The 17,481-nt window shown below is 37.8% G+C and overlaps 1 protein-coding gene across 7 annotated transcripts in view; it reads right to left on the bottom strand.

Annotated features, from left to right (window-relative positions):
• MARCHF1 (membrane associated ring-CH-type finger 1) overlaps positions 1–17,481 on the bottom strand; it is an 867,957-nt gene that overhangs the window by 148,625 nt on the left and 701,851 nt on the right. The gene's annotated exons all lie outside the window — the stretch shown is intronic.

The following is a 17,481-nucleotide window of genomic DNA, read 5'->3' as shown; positions in this document are numbered from 1 at the left end:
CCATATTTGTATTTTATTTTAAAATTTTAATTTCTGTAGAGTTAATGTACAGGTTTTTTTTAATTTCTTATTTTATTATAACAGTATCCCCATATTTTAAAGAGATGGCTCTTGAAATCTAGTTTTGTGACATTTCTAGGCCATTAACCACTTTTAGGCTCTATGAAGAAGGAAAGACTGATAGAAGAGAAGTGTTCTTCAGTGTGATTGAAAGGATGTTTCTCTCCATCTCAAGCCAAGTAAAAGGAGATTTAGGAAGATGTGGAGAAGAATTCTCACACTGGTATGTGCAGTGATATGCAGATTTTACACTGCCCTCTAGGGGTGTCATTCGCATTACAGACATTCAGTATAGTAAAATAATTTTCAATCAAGTGGCAGTAAAATATTTTGATCCAATAAAGTGAGTATATATTCTGATTATTTTATGGTAGATGGAAAGATAATATTGTGGGTAAGTGGTACCTTTTTCTACTTCGCACAAAGGTGACATATGGACTGGTGGTAGGCCTAGTTTGATATTTATTGTCAGATTTTGGAAGCTATGGAGATTACAGTCTGACTCACCTACAAAAATTTAAAGAGACTAATTGAATCTGGGCACTAGTACAGAGTGGGGAGAGGAAACTAACTGGAATAAGATGTATTTTCACTGCTTAGGAGCAAGAGTTCATGCTTCCTTTGGGCCTTAAGCAGTCTTAAAAGAAATCAGTCTTCCAGCTAGGACAAAGTGACCTTAATGGAAAAAGTCTGTGTGTATGACTTAAAATGGCTTAGTAACAAATTATCCCCAAACTTTGTACATTGAAATGATGACATTTATTTTGCTCACACGTGTGCAATCTGGACAGGGCTAAACAAGAACAACTCTTGGCTTCAGTTGATGAAAACTGGGGAGGCTTAAAGGCTTGGGGCAGAAATCACAGGGAGGCTCATTCACTCACTTGTCTGCCACCAGTAATGGGAAGACTCCAGCATCTGGGATCTGGAATAGCTGAGGCTCCTTGGGCATCTCTATTTCTGTGTGAACTCTCTATGTGAGCTTCCCAGCATGGTGGATTTAGGACAGCCAGTAGCAATCTTACATTATCATGTCAGGGCTCTCAATGAGTGTGTCATGACAAAGCGATGACTAAGCAGAGTCTTATGACATAGTCTTAAAAGACACACAGTATCTCTTCTGGTAAGTTTAACTGTTTGGAGAAATTATGAAATTCCACCTAGTTTCAAGAGGAGGGAACATAGGTCCTTCTTCTTGCTAGAAGAATATGAATGTCACATTGCAGGAAGAGCATGTGGCAGGGGATATGTATCAGTGTAGCAAGTAAAATGAGCTTTAGAGGGTCATGAGGTCTCAGTTACAAAGCATGTTGCCAATGTCAGGAGAATTCCAGTTTGTGAGGTCTCCAAAAAAACCTGCTACAGAAGTGCCTCAAAGAAAAGCCAGCATTTGGGCACCTGTCACATCAAGGACCTTAATGCCAGATTATGAAAGTACCCTCATTTGTTCCTTACACCAGGCTGGAATCTCTCAATAAGATTCATCTCTCTTTTTTTGCATCCCTTATTTCTAATTGTTTACCATAACTCATTTCTTTATGTAAATATTAATCATCATCAATGCTTCTTTCCCATTGTCACTAACTTCCACAGATACTCAGCTCATATCCAGTTTACTGTAATGTCCCTGAGCATTGCTCTCTGCTCCTCCATTCCATCCTATATACTATAACCCATGTTTCTATTTTTTCTAGCATCTGATGAAAATTTTCAAATATACATAAAAGCTGAAAGGATTAAATATGCACTAACACCCATATACCAATACCCAAAATTTCTAACATTTTGCTAATTTTATGTTATATATTTATCTACTCATCCATCCCTCTATCCATTCACAAATCCATCTTATTTTTATAATTCATGTCAAAGTAAGTTGCATACAAAGGTACACTTCATTCCTAAATTCTTTCAGAATGCATATCATCATCCAGCATTCAGTATTTGTGTTCAATACATTTTTTGGTAAGATTATGCATATATTTTAAATTTTTTTTTCCAACGTTTATTTATTTTTGGGACAGAGAGAGACAGAGCATGAATGGGGGAGGGGCAGAGAGAGAGGGAGACACAGAATCGGAAACAGGCTCCAGGCTCTGAGCCATCAGCCCAGAGCCTGACGCGGGGCTCGAACTCACAGACCGCGAGATCGTGACCTGGCTGAAGTCGGACGCTTAACCGACTGCGCCACCCAGGCGCCCCAAGATTATGCATATATTTTAAGTGTACCACGTGACAGGTTTACAATGCATTTTTTAAATGCCATTTTTATTATGCCATCCCTCTTCCTAAGAAACCCGAATGGCTTCCTACTGTATATCAAAATAAGTCACCCCAAATCTTTTCTTAATACTATACATGTCAATTATCCAATCAGTTTGAAATCACTTCCCTTTCCTTGTATAGTGTGAGTCCTACATAATGCGTGATGGCCATTCATACCTCTGTGTGTGTCACACTGAAGACAGGTCAGAGAGGCCTGTGAGGGTGGTCTGGCACCTTAGACTGTGGATAAATAACTCTTTGAGTACAACACCTAGGTTAAAAATCCAGGCGCTGCCACTAACTTGTTTTGTGAATGAGGGTAAATTACCTAATCTTAGTTTTCTAATCTTTAAACTGGAAACCTATCTAAAAAGCTTCCTGTGAGGGTTAGTGATAATATGTGTACAGCACCAGCTAAGGTGTTTGACAGATAGTAGGTGCTCAATAAATGACACATAGCAAGTGCTCATTAATATTGATTTATTTTAGTAAGACATAATAAAGTTTCACCTCAAGAAAGGCTAATTCTGTATTTTACTGATAAAAATAATTTTCAATATAAAACAATTTTTTTGCCTTAGATATAATATTAAAAACAAACATAATTTTACTGGGGCACCTGGGTGGCTCAGTCGGTTAAGCGTCCGACTTTGGCTCAGGTCGTGATCTCACAGTCTGTGAGTTTGAGCCCCGCGTTGGGCTCTGTGCTAACAGCTCAGAGCCTGCAGCCTCCTTTGGATTCTGTGTCTCCCTTTCTCTCTGACCCTCTCCTGCTCACACTGTGCCTCTCTCTCTCTCATATAAATAAACGTTAAAAAATTTATAAAAAAACATAATTTTACTGTGTATTCAGCAGTAAGCAAAGTTTTCCTTCATAATTTGAGCAGGAGGACCTGTATATAAATTGCACGTTGTTCTATTTCCTCATTAGGGTTCATATCTGAGTGAATGAACACATAGTGGATAAAACACATGAAAAGATGGATGGATGGGCCACATTTAATATTTTTCTTCATATCTCCTTCAAGTACCTTGAATATATATATTCACTGAACTATTTCTATCATAAGGCCTGATTTTCTAAATACCTACATTGAAAACCCTTTATCTCTTGGATTAGATGTTGAGCTCAGTGCTTTACACATTGATTTTTAATAAATGTGAACTATTATTATTGTTGTTATTTGTCCACTTAGGACAAAAAGCAAGTCCATGGCCCAGCTGACATAAGAAAAGTGCTCTACTGCATAGTGTATGCTCATGTACAAACTGAGTCTGCCATTGGGGCGCCTGGGTGGCTCAGTCGGTTAAGCATCCGACTTCGGCTCAGGTCATGATCTCACGGTTCGTGAGTTCGAGCCCCGCGTCGGGCTCTGTGCTGACAGCTCGGAGCCTGGAGCCTGCTTCACATTCTGTGTCTCCCTCTCTCTCTGCCCCTTCCCTGCTCATGCTCTGTCTCTGTCTGTCTCAAAAGTAAATAAACATTAAAAAAAAATGAATCTGCCGTTAAAGTTCACTGTAAAAAACCTGTGAGAAAGGTTTTCTTTTTTCATCAAATGAAATATTTTCAGGACCATTAAATAATCACTATTTTCACTATTTTAGCCATCTTGTTCTGTTCTCAGAACAAAGACGTTTTCACAAAACTAAATCCTTCCATTAGAGCTCTTTCCAAACAACATAAAATTTATTCTGCAGTACATGGATTAGAGACATGCTAATTTGTTAGCTTCTTGGTGTGTATGTTTTGTCTGGTTTTTTAGATGGGCAGGCACATCTGATAGTAATTACTAATATTAATGTTTGTATTCTCTTTTTTCTTATTTTAGCCAAAGTCATCTTGAAATAGTAGAAATGTCCAAGTTGGGGAATCAAGAAAGCACTTTATATGGAACTGTAATCATCGGGTTACCCAACAGCCTCTCATGAGCAACATATGTTCCAAGACGTAAGAAGCTATGTTCTTTTCACTTACCTCAGAACAAGTACAAAAGATAAGTTTGCTGACTAAATAAATAAAATACTAGTTTACTGCAGTTTGGTCAGCAAAATCTTTCCTTCTGGTTGACCGAAAGCCTATCGTAAGCCAAAAAGTAATTAATTGTTCTACTTTCATTTTTAAAGGTAAAAATGAAAATTTACTAAGTTTGAGATTTTCAGTATGTTGTGAGGGGAAGTACAGTGTATATGGGTTTTAGGTCCAGTGGATGTACAGTTCCCAGCATTCATCTTTTCCTTGGCGGCAGCAAGAAAAACACATTCTAATAATTTTTGCCTTTTCTCACTTCAGTACAAAGAGGAGATGAAAATGATGCAAGCGGTTGCTGAATTTCATCTTCAGTTGGCGCTATTTATATGTCACTATTCCTTCATAAAGCTTTGATTGTAAATTTCAATGATATGAGAATCAAATGAGGGAATACATGATATATCTCTGCAGTAATTAGTGAGATAGAGATTTGACAATTACCCAGTTAATCTGATCAACAAAGACAGCCAAATTGGGTAGTTTAAGTCTCAAAGTGGATTTATTTGGCCTAGTCAATCCAAATTGACTATGCACATTAATTACATTAACAACACAGCTGACAACATTCTCCTCGCTGTAGGATACATGGAAAGAACTCAAAAATAGGGGGTGATGAAGGACGCTGAAAGGAAACAAATGATAGTAACCAAATAAAATGTAGCGGAGAGAAGCAAAAAAAACTCACAAGAAACAAAAGCAAAACCAAAAATAAACAACCCGCTGCCCACCCGCCCAGGATTTAATTATAACCTGAAAAAAAGAGAAAACGAACCAAGGCCATAAAAATTTTTAAAACGACAACTAATATCTAATAATATAAAAAAATAACAGAAAAGGAGAGAAGCAGTGAGAGGAGACTCTGGTGTAATCCTGTGGAAAATGTATCAACATGTCTTTTGTGTAAATAGGTTAAAGATGATCAAAAACTCTGACTTTTTTGGCTTTCAATGATTTAAACAACACTCTTTTATTTCCTTGTAGTATTTGAACTAGAGTACGTCCAAATCCTTCACTGATCAGTCTTTATAGTTGCTGGAACTAAATGCAGCTATTGTTAGGAGAGGGGAAATCTGCAAAATTATTTCCTAAAATAAAATCATAGGTGAAAAATTCAAGGGTGCAACCATCACACTACCACGTTAGATGCTACAAACTTAAAAAAATTTGTATGGTTTGTTGATACTAAAGATACTCAAAGGAAAGAAACACCAATTTGGCCTCAGATCAATTTTTCTGGTGTTAAGTTTTGAGTAGAGGAAATTCAGTGGGAGAAAGTTATGATAGTTTAGAGTATCAGCAGATAGCATTCATTTTTCTTGCTTATATCATCTTCTATCCCCAGCCCTCAACATTCCACAAAACTATTATTTCATGGCTATTTAGACTTTAAATACATGCTTTTATTTCATCAGAGATTCATTACAATGAAATACATGAGTATCTGCAAAAATGAGAATTAAATTGAATGGAATCATCCTCATTTAAAATAGGTATTTTCCTTTGGAAAAGAAAGTACAACTGTAAGGTTGCTTTTTTGTTTCTGCTCTGTATAACAGATGATCAGTGGGGAGAGATGATTCCCACCCCTGGCACCACAAAACCACATGTTATTCATTCCCTTTCTGGATTATTGTGGGAACCAAATACTGGCCCACTTTTGTTTTATGATCTGGCCTGGAAAAACAACTTCCAACATTACTACAGTATCTCAATCACAGCAATTAGTGCTGTGTCATTAATTCCTGGGGCTCATTCATGATCAATAGTTCTTGATCTTCAATATTTCTTATTATGTGAATATTTCCTTAAGTCAAGCAAAGGGGAATGGCAGGCATTGGGATTTAAGAACGTGCAAATTGACAGTTTAAATAGTATCACATATTTTCCAGATTGGGATTAGTTTTCTAGTTGTTTTGAAAACATCTAGGTACCATTCACTTATTTCTTTCCACAGAGGAGTTCAACATATTTTCAAGAGCAACAACATCTGTCTGATAGAACTTTCTGTGATGATGAAAACATTCTGCATCAATGTTGTTCAATATGGTAAGCCCTAGTCACATGGAACTATTGAGCACTTGAATGTGGCCAGCGCAACTGAAGAAATTGTTTTTAAATTTTATATAATTGCAACTAATTTAAATTCAGATAGACACAGAGCTGGGAAGAGAGTGGAGGAGTGAGGCACTTGCCGCGGGCACATAACATAAAAGTGCACGAAAAAATTCAGCAACCACTAGAAGAAAATTTTTAAAGCAATATTTTTTAAAAATCATAATTAATGCAAAAAAACCCACGATGAACAAATATCAAAACTGTAAATAAATAAAAAATCAGTATTACAGATTTTTTTCCTTTGCTTCTGGCTGCATATAGCCTGACACAGCACTGATCCTGTTTTTATTTAAAATTTTGTTATTTTAGTTATCATGGAGTTTTTGCAGGACATTTGATTCTTAAAGTATTGCATTAAAATTTACCTTGATTACTGGATTTCTTGGTATCCCCTTAAAGTTTGTGTCTGGGCCTAATGCTTCACTTACTCTACCCTGGTCCTAACCTTATATGAGAGGCAAACCCAAAATGGAAGGTACCTGAGGCAATCAAGTTGCTATCAAGTGGCTGGATGGTCTTCTTGATTAATGCTACTAAATTGGTGGGGGCTCAACATCAGTCTCTGTTTCTGACAGGTTAAGCATTCATTCAGTGGTGGAGTGATCATTCACCCTTGGTGAGAAAGAGATCATGGCATTGTTGTCCATATATAGCCTCCTTCTCTGACAACATGACTATTCCATTTATGGGCCCTGGCACAGGAATGGGGGAGCTTAGGACACAGGCTGGCTGAAATCCAGTTGGTAAGACATCCTTTTTACCTTGTTATTAAGTGCCTCTTCTGCAATAGATGCCCCTTGGTCTGTATTAAAGTGTGGTTTTAAAAAATGCTTGGGTGCCTGGGTGGCTCAGTCGGTTAAGCATGTGGCTCTTGGTTTTGGCTCAGGTCATGATCTCACTGTTGGTGAGTTTGAGCCCCGTGTCAGGCTCTGCGTTGCCAGCATGGAGCCTTCTTGGGATTCTCTCTCTCTCTCTCTCTCTCTCTCTCTCTCTCTCTCTCTCTCTCATTCTCTCTCTCTCTGTCTCTCTGCCACACCCCCTGCCCTCTCTCTCTTTCTCAAATTAACATAATAAAAAATAAAAAAAATGCTCATGTGTTATGTATACAGGGTGAAAGGTCACCACTTGACTTAGAATAAAATCTATGAAGAGGGAGGTGGCTGGTGAATGATCTGAAAACATTCAAAGAAGCTGAGAGAGGATGGGTGGTATTAAGTTTTAGGGTGGGACCAATTGTATCTATTGCAAACACTTATACATTCTGTTCTATCTTATGTGTACTGGTAACAAGTTCAAGTACTGGCCTTGTTCAAAGATCACCGTTCTATATATCCACACATTCCAAGTTAAGAGAATATGTTTTAAAGCTAAAAAAGCAAAACAGGCTGTATTCATTCATTCAACACATATATACTGAATGTATACTATTTATCAGTCACTTTTACTAGGTGCTGAAGAAGCAAAACTGAACAAAGAAATAAAGTTCTTGTTCTTTTAGAGCTTAAATAAGACAAATAAGAAAATATATAAAATTACAGATCATAATAAAAACCTTAAAAATAGGCAGAGGCAAACCATAAGAGACTTTTTTTTTTAATTTTTTTTCAACGTTTATTTATTTTTTTGGGGACAGAGAGAGACAGAGCATGAATGGGGGAGGGGCAGAGAGAGAGGGAGACACAGAATCGGAAACAGGCTCCAGGCTCTGAGCCATCAGCCCAGAGCCTGACGCGGGGCTCGAACTCACAGACCGCGAGATCGTGACCTGGCTGAAGTCGGACGCTTAACCGACTGCACCACCCAGGCGCCCCCATAAGAGACTCTTAAACACAGAGAACAAACTGAGGGTTGCTAGAGGGGTGTTGGGTGGGGGGATGGGCTAAATGGATGATGGGTGTTAAGGAGGACACTTGTTGGGATGAGCCCTGGGTGTTATATGTAAGTGATGAATCACTAAATTCTACTCCTGAAACCCTTAATACACTGTATGTTAACTAACTTGGATTTAAATAAAATTTTAAAAAAATGCAGCAGGAAAGGAGATACGTGCTCACTGATAAGATGGTATCTGAGTAGAAATTAAAAAAAATGAAGGAAGCCAATCTTGCAGATATCCAAGGAATGAGCATTCTGAATAGCACGAGCAAGGAGGGCAAATGCTCTGCAGCAAAAGCTTTTGTTTGAGGAACAGCAAAGAGGTCAGTGTGTCTGGGGCTGAGTGACTAGGAGGGAGACCGATAAGAAATATAATTAGAGAGATAGTGCAGGGCCAGATTAGGGTTTCTTGGCCAATGTAAGGATTTATGTTTTACTCTGAGTGATACAGGAAACCATCAGAGAGTTTAAACAGGAGCAAGACACTATCTGATTTATATTTGAAAAGAATCATTTTGGCTGTTGTGTGAAAAATAGACCTGAAAGGATAGAAGGGTGATTGTTCCCGTCATGTCACCATTTAATTTCTCAGGCTAGTTCTTGAAATGGAAACCCAGTGGGTCAGGCAAATAACAGTAGACAATGGCAAATGTAGCCAGGCAGTGGCCATAATTGCAGTTACTGTGCTTTATGCACTATCATTATTAGAGCGGATCAGCACGATGTGGTATGAAGTCTGGGCATGTACTATGAAACTATTGTCCTAATGACATGTTCTCTTTAATATTCATCATAAATGAATCAAAGCTGGATCAAAGGCAGCTCGCATTCACCTGGCATGGACATCAGTACACATTCCTGATCCTGCCTCAGGGATTTGTCACAATGTAGATTGGAGGTGACCTTGACTGACAATTGTCAAACACGAGATTAATTTATTGTATGATGATATCATGTTAATCAGATCTAAGGAGCAGGAAATGAATGTCTGAATGTCATCCAGTGATCTGAATGTCTCATTAGGATATGTGTGTTCTAGAGCACAGGAGAAAAATCCCACATTCAGGAGCTGGCTTAATCAGTGAAAATTTGGGGGGATCTGGTGTGTTGTGCTTGTCAACACAGTCCCTTCAGAGTGAAGGACAAATTTTGCATTTTACCACACTGTTAAGAAAGACGCAGAGTGCTTGATAGGATTCTGGGTTTTAGAGGTGGCAAGAACCACACTTTGGAATAATGCTTAAATCCTTTGTCAGATGACTCAGAAGGCTACCAGTTTCGAGTAGGGTAAAGAATAAGAGAAGTTTTTGCAGTAGTTTTGGCTTCAGTATAAGTAACCTTCATGCCAGAGTTGTACTAAGTGGCAAATCCCATACTATTAGAGGTACCATGGTAAATAAGAATGCAGTGCAGATTCTCTGTCAAACTCTGAATGGAGAAATCCTGTGAAAACCCTAGTATTCCAGATCAAGGCTATACTATTGGAGTGGAGTTCTCTTCATAGAAAGCAGCTCCTGGCATGCCACTTGGCTCTAGAAAGACCAAAGGTCTGACCATGGACATCAGTTGACCACACGACTGAAGCTCTCCCTCATGAACTTGGTAACACAAATTATATTGTCTGGTAGGCAGAGCAACAATTCACTGAAAAATTGGATTTGTCCATTATGAGGAGGTAGGGTTGCTGCTATATAATGAGGAAGCAAGACATATTTTAAAACTTGGGGGATCCACTGCAGCATTTTGTTTGTTTGTTTGTTTGTTTAACCATGCCCAGGATTAACTTCAAACGGTTGATTACAGAAAACACAGCCTGTTACGGGCATGGTAATAAATACTGGAGGTCAGAGACACTTCACCAGTAAGCTATCTAGCCTAACAGAATTGATCATCCAGAATGAGGGATATTTGGAATGAGTGGTAGGAGATGATGATGAATCATTTATGGCTTTGGCAATTGTATAGCACGAGCTTGTTCTACTAATCCATGTCTTTTATTTTTTTTCCTCAGAAATTATGACCGGTCATCATTTATTAGTATCCATGACAGGATAGAATGAGTTCATATGGATCTGAGTGGTTCAACTGATGGGCCATAGCAGGTGCTGCCAGTGTTCCACCAAAATCCAGTCTGGCCTCTTTCATTGTTTCAGTACATGCATCCTTAAGCTTCTGGGCAATTTTGTGTCCAAGATCCTGTAACTGTGATTCCCTTTGAAGAACTGCCCTTGGCTTCTTAGACAGCTTTACCTGTATGTAAAGACAGTCAAAGTACCTGGAAGTTTTCCCCTCTCTGGGAGACCTTGAGCTCATGAATGGCTGGTAGGTGAGGATGAAAGCCCTGTTTTCATGCTTCAAGTGGGAACAACTTCCAGTTCCTTTTATACTGCAGATCCCCCTTGCAGGATCAGGGGAACTTTTCTTGACTTCCTCCTCTTCCCTGTCCTGCTTCTGCCACTCCTTTGATGGCTTCTCCTGAGCTTCTGTGGTTTCTCCATAGTAAATAATTGCAAAAAAAATTCATTTTTATGACCTATTTCTGGGCAATCTGACCTAAAACAGATTCCTATTATACACTGGTATAGAAAATGTAAGTAGGATATTTTAGTCTGGAATTCACGGTAAAAATCTGGGCTAGAAATATCTATTTGAGAGTTGTTGGCATACTTTATATAGTCATGAGGCTAGATGAGATCACCTAAGGAGTGAGTGCATATAAAGAAAAAGCCTCAGGATATAAGGTTTCAGGCTTTCTTACTCTTTCTCTACTACCTTTACCAATTTAACTAAATTTACATTCATTTCCTCAGCTTTGGTCTCAGAACAGATCCTGACTCAGGCTCTATGACAGTTCTCAAATTAGTCTACCTCATTTCTAGTTGTTTCCTAATTATACATCCCATTTTACCTATCAAACCTGCCCTCTAAAGGTATGTAGTCTGAGGCTATGACTGATTTATAGGTCCCCTGTCCGAGCAAACCAAGATGGATCTCTCAATAAGTCAGAACATTAAACACCTGTTCAGAGATGCAAATGCTTGGCTCAGGTTCAGCTGAAAGAATTCCCAATACATTTTCCATTCAGGGAACACTTCCACCTTGACCTTGTTGGAAAATAAGTTATAATATTAAAGGCATATCTGGCAAAAATGGAGAGCTAAAGATTTACACAGTAAAATCAAAGTATGTATTTGATCAAAAGAAAGTATTTATTTAAAATGCTATCGCTTCTTGGGGCACCTGGGTGGCTTGGTCGGTTAAGCGTCCGACTTCGGCTCAGGTCATGATCTCACAGTCCGTGAGTTCGAGCCCCGTGTCGGGCTCTGTGCTGACAGCTCAGAGCCTGGAGCCTGTTTCAGATTCTGTGTCTCCCTCTCTCTCTGGCCCTCCCCTGTTCATGCTCTATCTCTCTCTGTCTCAAAAATAAATAAACATTAAAAAAAATAAAAAAAATAAAATGCTATCGCTTCTATAATGTATTGTACACAGTATATCCTGAAAAAATGTTTGTTGAATAAATTGTATTGACTATACCATGCATCTTCATTTATGGAAGAATAAACTAGGTATGTGAATAAGAGAAGAGAAAGCTTTAGAAATATTATTTTAAATACTATATACCATCTTTCCTTAACATTATACATGATATTTCTAGGTAAGGACCAACAGAACAATTTTGATGAACCTTTGTCAAGTAAATGAAGTCTAGGGGATATAACAGGAAATAATGGAAACACCGAAATATTTTGTTAAGATGGTGGCTTTTGAGTTTCTTTTCATAAGTAGATTACATTTTGTGAGCTGCTTCCCACATAGACCAAAAGGCCTGAAGTATTTCACTTAAAAGAAAATTCTAGATGTTGATTTGAATTGAAAGTACAGGCTTTCTTTCCTTTTGACAGTTTGCCTTTGAAATATTTTTCTTGTGAAATACATAATATGCTGTTGCTAGTTGAATATAATGATTTCTCAGCCTAGAAGAAATAAAAGAAAGGCCAAATTTGGCTAATTTTACATCTTGAGGAACCTATTTATGAGCCATATGGTTAAAAAGCAGCAACCAGCATTAATATCAAGAGCAGCTTTTCAAAAAACAAACAAACAAAAACAAGTGATGGATAAGTAAATGTTGTTGTGTTCACACTGAAGATATTCTGACAATTTCACATACATTGTTTTAAACCCATATAGCTTCTCTGTAACTTTTGCATCCATTTTAACTTGTTCAACACATACAAATCCTATTAGAATAGGAAAAAAAAGAGAATCACAGGTCTGTCTTCTATGTCCTAAAACAAACTAGAAATATAAACTAAGAAAAAATTAAAAGGTGGAATGGCCAGAAAACTCAAAGTATAACACTCAAAGTATAACTGCAATTAAATAATATGGGGTAAAAAGATTCACAGATAAAACTAGGAGAAAATTTTTAATGTTTATTAACAATTCAACTTTTGTTATTTATCCCACACTTGTATATTTCATATTCACAACTGTGCGATCATGTTTATACAATCCTGAACAGCAAAAATAATAATGTTCAATTTCAGACATATTCACTGAAAAAAAGTCTCAAGGACCTTGATGGGTTCTAAATCCATCTCTATGTTTCCAAGATAGATGACACTTGTCTGTTCTGATAAAGAGAACGTATCCTATTATTCAGAGTTCCATCTCAAAGGTCCTTAAAACCATTTACGTATCTTTCTCCTTATGATTTATTTTCTTTGTCTTCCATGCCTCATACTTATATCCGTTTAAGCCTACTTTCTTGGTAGTTGATCAAGTCACACCCATTCCTCGAGGCCCTGTTTGTATACCATTCTTCCAAGAAACCATCTCTGATGTTATCCTGTCCTCATCACGTGGAAGTGATCATTTTCTCAACTCCCACAGCCGTCTGTCTATACTTTTTTGGCTAGCACAGGAGGGGTTCCCATGACCACACCCAGTTCCAGTGATTTTCTAGGGAGCTCGCAGGACTAAATTATGGTCATAATCATGGCTATGTTTATTACAGTGAAAGGATACAAAGCACAGTCACCAAAAGGAAAAGGCATAGAGGGTAAAGTTCAGAGGAAATCAGGAGCAAACTTCCAAATTTATTCCCAGTAGAGTCAAACAGGCTGCACTTAAATCCTACAGCAATAAGTTGTGACAACAGATGTGAAGAGCTATCTACCAGGGGAATTCATTAGAAACTCAGTGCACAAAGTTTTCACTGGGGGCTGGTCACATTGGTACCTATTGCCTAGCATGTACCCAAATTCCAGACTTCCTAAGGAAGGCAAGTATTTTGGATAAGCCATATATATATTTTTTTCACAGTTCAGGCACTGTGAACTATTTTTATAATTTAGGGTGGTACGCCATTCCTGAAATCCAAGTTCCCAGATGCCAGCCAAGGGCCAACCTTACCAACAGGCCTTTTGGAGATAAGAGTCTCGGGCCTGCTCTGTTATCTTTTCTGCACAGGGAGTTATCAGTTCTACTTAATTAATTTATATATGTGTATATCTCACATATATATGGGATCTCAACTCCTTCACTGTAAGCTCACTGAGTACATGGAAGCCCTCATTCCAGTATAGAATATGATTATTGATGGGTGACATTCCACAAATATTGATGATTAGAAAGTTCTGCTGGTTCAGTAAAGCATTGTAAGAAATGGGCAGGAAAGCAGACTCAGTAGTGTGGTGGACAGTCCTGCCAACCCACTGGGGATAGACTCCTCTGTAGTATCTGCAATTGTCCTGTATCAAAGGGTTGGGGATGACACGAACTTGATAAAAATTAAGAAAGATGCTCATTATGAGTAATATTGCCACTGACATAAGATAATTTATTATTTTTAATATACACATATATAGGTATAAATATGTAACTTTTTTTAGGAAACAGAAATACGCAGTATTTTTTTCAATAAAATTATGTCAGATCATTATTTACCTATATCATCACATCGTAATTTTTTTTACTGTTTATTTTGAGAGAGAGACAGAGTGTGAGCGGGGAAGAGGCAGAAAGATGGAGACACAGAATCCGAAGAAGGTTCCAGGTTCTGAGCCGTGAGCACAGAGCCTGATGTAGGGCTCGAACTCACTAACCGTGAGATCATGACCTGAGCTGAAGTTGGATGCTTAACGGACTGAACCACCCAGGCACCTGACTGACTTAATTTTTACCAGCCTATTATTTATTCTTATTCCACTCAGAACACAATGCATATATTAGAACCTATACCCCAAATTCACTTACTTACAAAAAGATTTATGAAGCACTTATTTGGTGCTCTCACTGTGATATACACATTAAGAGTTCCATAATAAGTATAGCTAATACTTGCCATAGTGCCAGTCACTGTTCTAAGCACTACTCCAAGATGTAGATACTAGAATATATTCTCCTTTCACAGGTTAAGTTATTAAGAAAGTTAAATAACCCTCCTAAACAGTTTCTTTGGAATCCATGCTCTTAATTACTATGTAATCACACCCTTCAAACACTTATAGTCTTTTTTTCTACATAAAAATAATTTTGACAAAATGAGAGAAAAAGCACCCTTGTTCTGCTTTAATGTTTTTTCCCCACCACTTTAAAAGTTAAAGGACTCGGTGTACCCACGTGGCTCAGTTGGTTCAGTGTTCAACTCTTGATCTCTGCTCAGGTCATGATCTTACAGTTTATGAGATCGAGCCCTACATGGGGCTCTGTACTGACGGTGTGGAGCCTGCTTGGGATTCTCTGTCTTGCTCTCTCTGACCCTCCCCTGCTCTCTCTCCCTCTCTCTCTCTCAAAAATAAAATAAATAAACATTTAAAAATGTTAATGGACTCAAATATTGCTAGATTTTGCCACTTCACAGTTGGTAAGTCATATGGTCCTAATGAAAAGTTTATCACTTAGTAATTCATGAAAAAGTAGTGAGAACTCAACAATGTATTTAGCATTTATGACTGTCATTCTGAATGTGAATAAAAGGAAAGTCATTTTGGCTTAAATAAAATAAACATGCACACAGAAATCTTTTTATCTCTGCAGGTGTCTGATAGTTGAATTTCTGCTATCGCACAATTAGACTATTTAAGAAGAGAGCTTTTCATTTCCCTCTGCATATTATGCATTTTTGTCATTAATTGTCTCCCACATAGGGATGCAATTAATCTATACCAGAGCCTGGAAGAACTCCTAGAAGGGAAACTACACTCCAGACTTTTTATTTCTCAAAGAATAAGTTAAAAGTTTAAAAGTTATAAATAAGCTGCATTATGTCAAGCTCAAACAGCAGCTTGGCAATGCAATATAATTGTACCCCTGGATCATGAAACAATATCTGGTGTGATAAAGGAGTTGTCAGTATGTTTACAAGTTTCTAGGTCAACATGAACATTCAAGTTTAGAAAGATGACAATGTTCTGCAGTTGCAGGCAAGGCCCTTCATGATGTGACTAAGATGAAAGCCATTTGAAAGGTATGTTTTTAATTTACAGTTACTTAAGGAGACCTTCAAATGACTGATACCATCACCTTCGTGTCACTGAGGAGGCAGCTGTATCTCAGGGAGGTTAAGTGAATGTCTCACGGTCACATAAGAAGTGACAGCACAGCAACTTACACTCTGATCCTCTTTCTCCAGAATTAGTACTATCCCACATCACCCCTCAAAAATCTATGAAGGTCCCCAGATTTGGATATAATTATAAATGTTCAGCCCCATGTATTGAGATACAATTTTTATGGGTCTCTTGTATCTCTGCATGTCTTGTAAGCAGAATTATTCATAGCTTTAGTGCTCGACTATCTTTGTAAGGATGTTTGCATAATGGCTAAGATTGGAACATAGAGATTTTGTCTCACAGAGCAATGGACAGGCATACTTACTGTCTATTAAAAATGAGAGTTTCCTAAGTGTAGGGTTGCATTCCTATAACCAATGCAGTGTGTTTGCAAGTGTCACCAGACCATCTTGGCATTGTCTCCTAAGAACTGGCCTCAGGAAACCAGCTTAAGAAAGTCTGGATACTCGGCTACTGCTATTTTTCCAATGAGTAATAAAGTTCTTTGTTTCTGAAAACAAAACACTTCCCTAAATTGGATGTGGATCTATGTTCTATAGTGCCTATAGTTGATAACTATTTGGGGGGCTCCTCTGAAGGAAAAGAATATAAAATTACATATGCAAAATTAAGTTCAGGGCCATAGAGGGTGCCGGCAAGTGAGTGGCCCTGCAGACCAAACTCTATTCATGGTAAATCTATCTTTGTCTGAATTACGTTTTTGGAAGACATAATTTTCCAATTTGATAAATGGCTCTAAATGACTTCTCACTCCCCAAACACAGAGTCTATACATTGCATTGTGTCTCATTTTAGAGAATAGCCCTTAATTTTGTTTTCTAAGCAAAATAAAAATCTAGAGTATCTCTGCCGTGCAATAATTTTTTTTTTTTTGACATTCTGGTGTTTTGCTTAGAATTAAGACAGTTTAGGGAGTATTTTGTTTTTTCATCCATTGACTCTATAAAACAAATATGACCAAACTAATGCCTTAAAGTAAGTCATTTCTATTTTTTTTATATGAAATTTATTGACAAATTGGTTTCCATACAACACCCAGTGCTCATCCCAAAAGGTGCCCTCCTCAATACCCATCACCCACCCTCCCCTCCCTCCCACCCCCCATCAACCTTCAGTTTGTTCTCAGTTTTTAACAGTCTCTTATGCTTTGGCTCTCTCCCACTCTAACCTCTTTTTTTTTCCTTCCCCTCCCCCATGGGTTCCTGTTAAGTTTCTCAGGATCTACATAAGAGTGAAACCATATGGTATCTGTCTTTCTCTGTATGGCTTATTTCACTTAGCATCACACTCTCCAGTTCCATCCACGTTGCTACAAAAGGCCATATTTCATTTTTTCTCATTGCCACGTAGTATTCCATTGTGTATATAAACCACAATTTCAAAGTAAGTCATTTCTAAAACCTGTCCTGGTTAAATACCAGCATAGTTGAGCCTAAACTTGTAGAAAAACTGAATTAATGGAAATTGTACCACGAATGTTGATACAATTTCAAGTTGGGTATGTGACAGCTCTGTGATGCTTGAAATGAGAGAAAAAAATACTTTTTATGACACTCC

This window comes from Felis catus, chromosome B1 (assembly GCF_018350175.1).
Source record: "Felis catus isolate Fca126 chromosome B1, F.catus_Fca126_mat1.0, whole genome shotgun sequence".
NCBI lineage: Eukaryota > Metazoa > Chordata > Mammalia > Carnivora > Felidae > Felis > Felis catus.
Note: the sequence above shows the minus strand (reverse complement) of the source record. Positions and strands in the feature narration are given on the sequence as shown.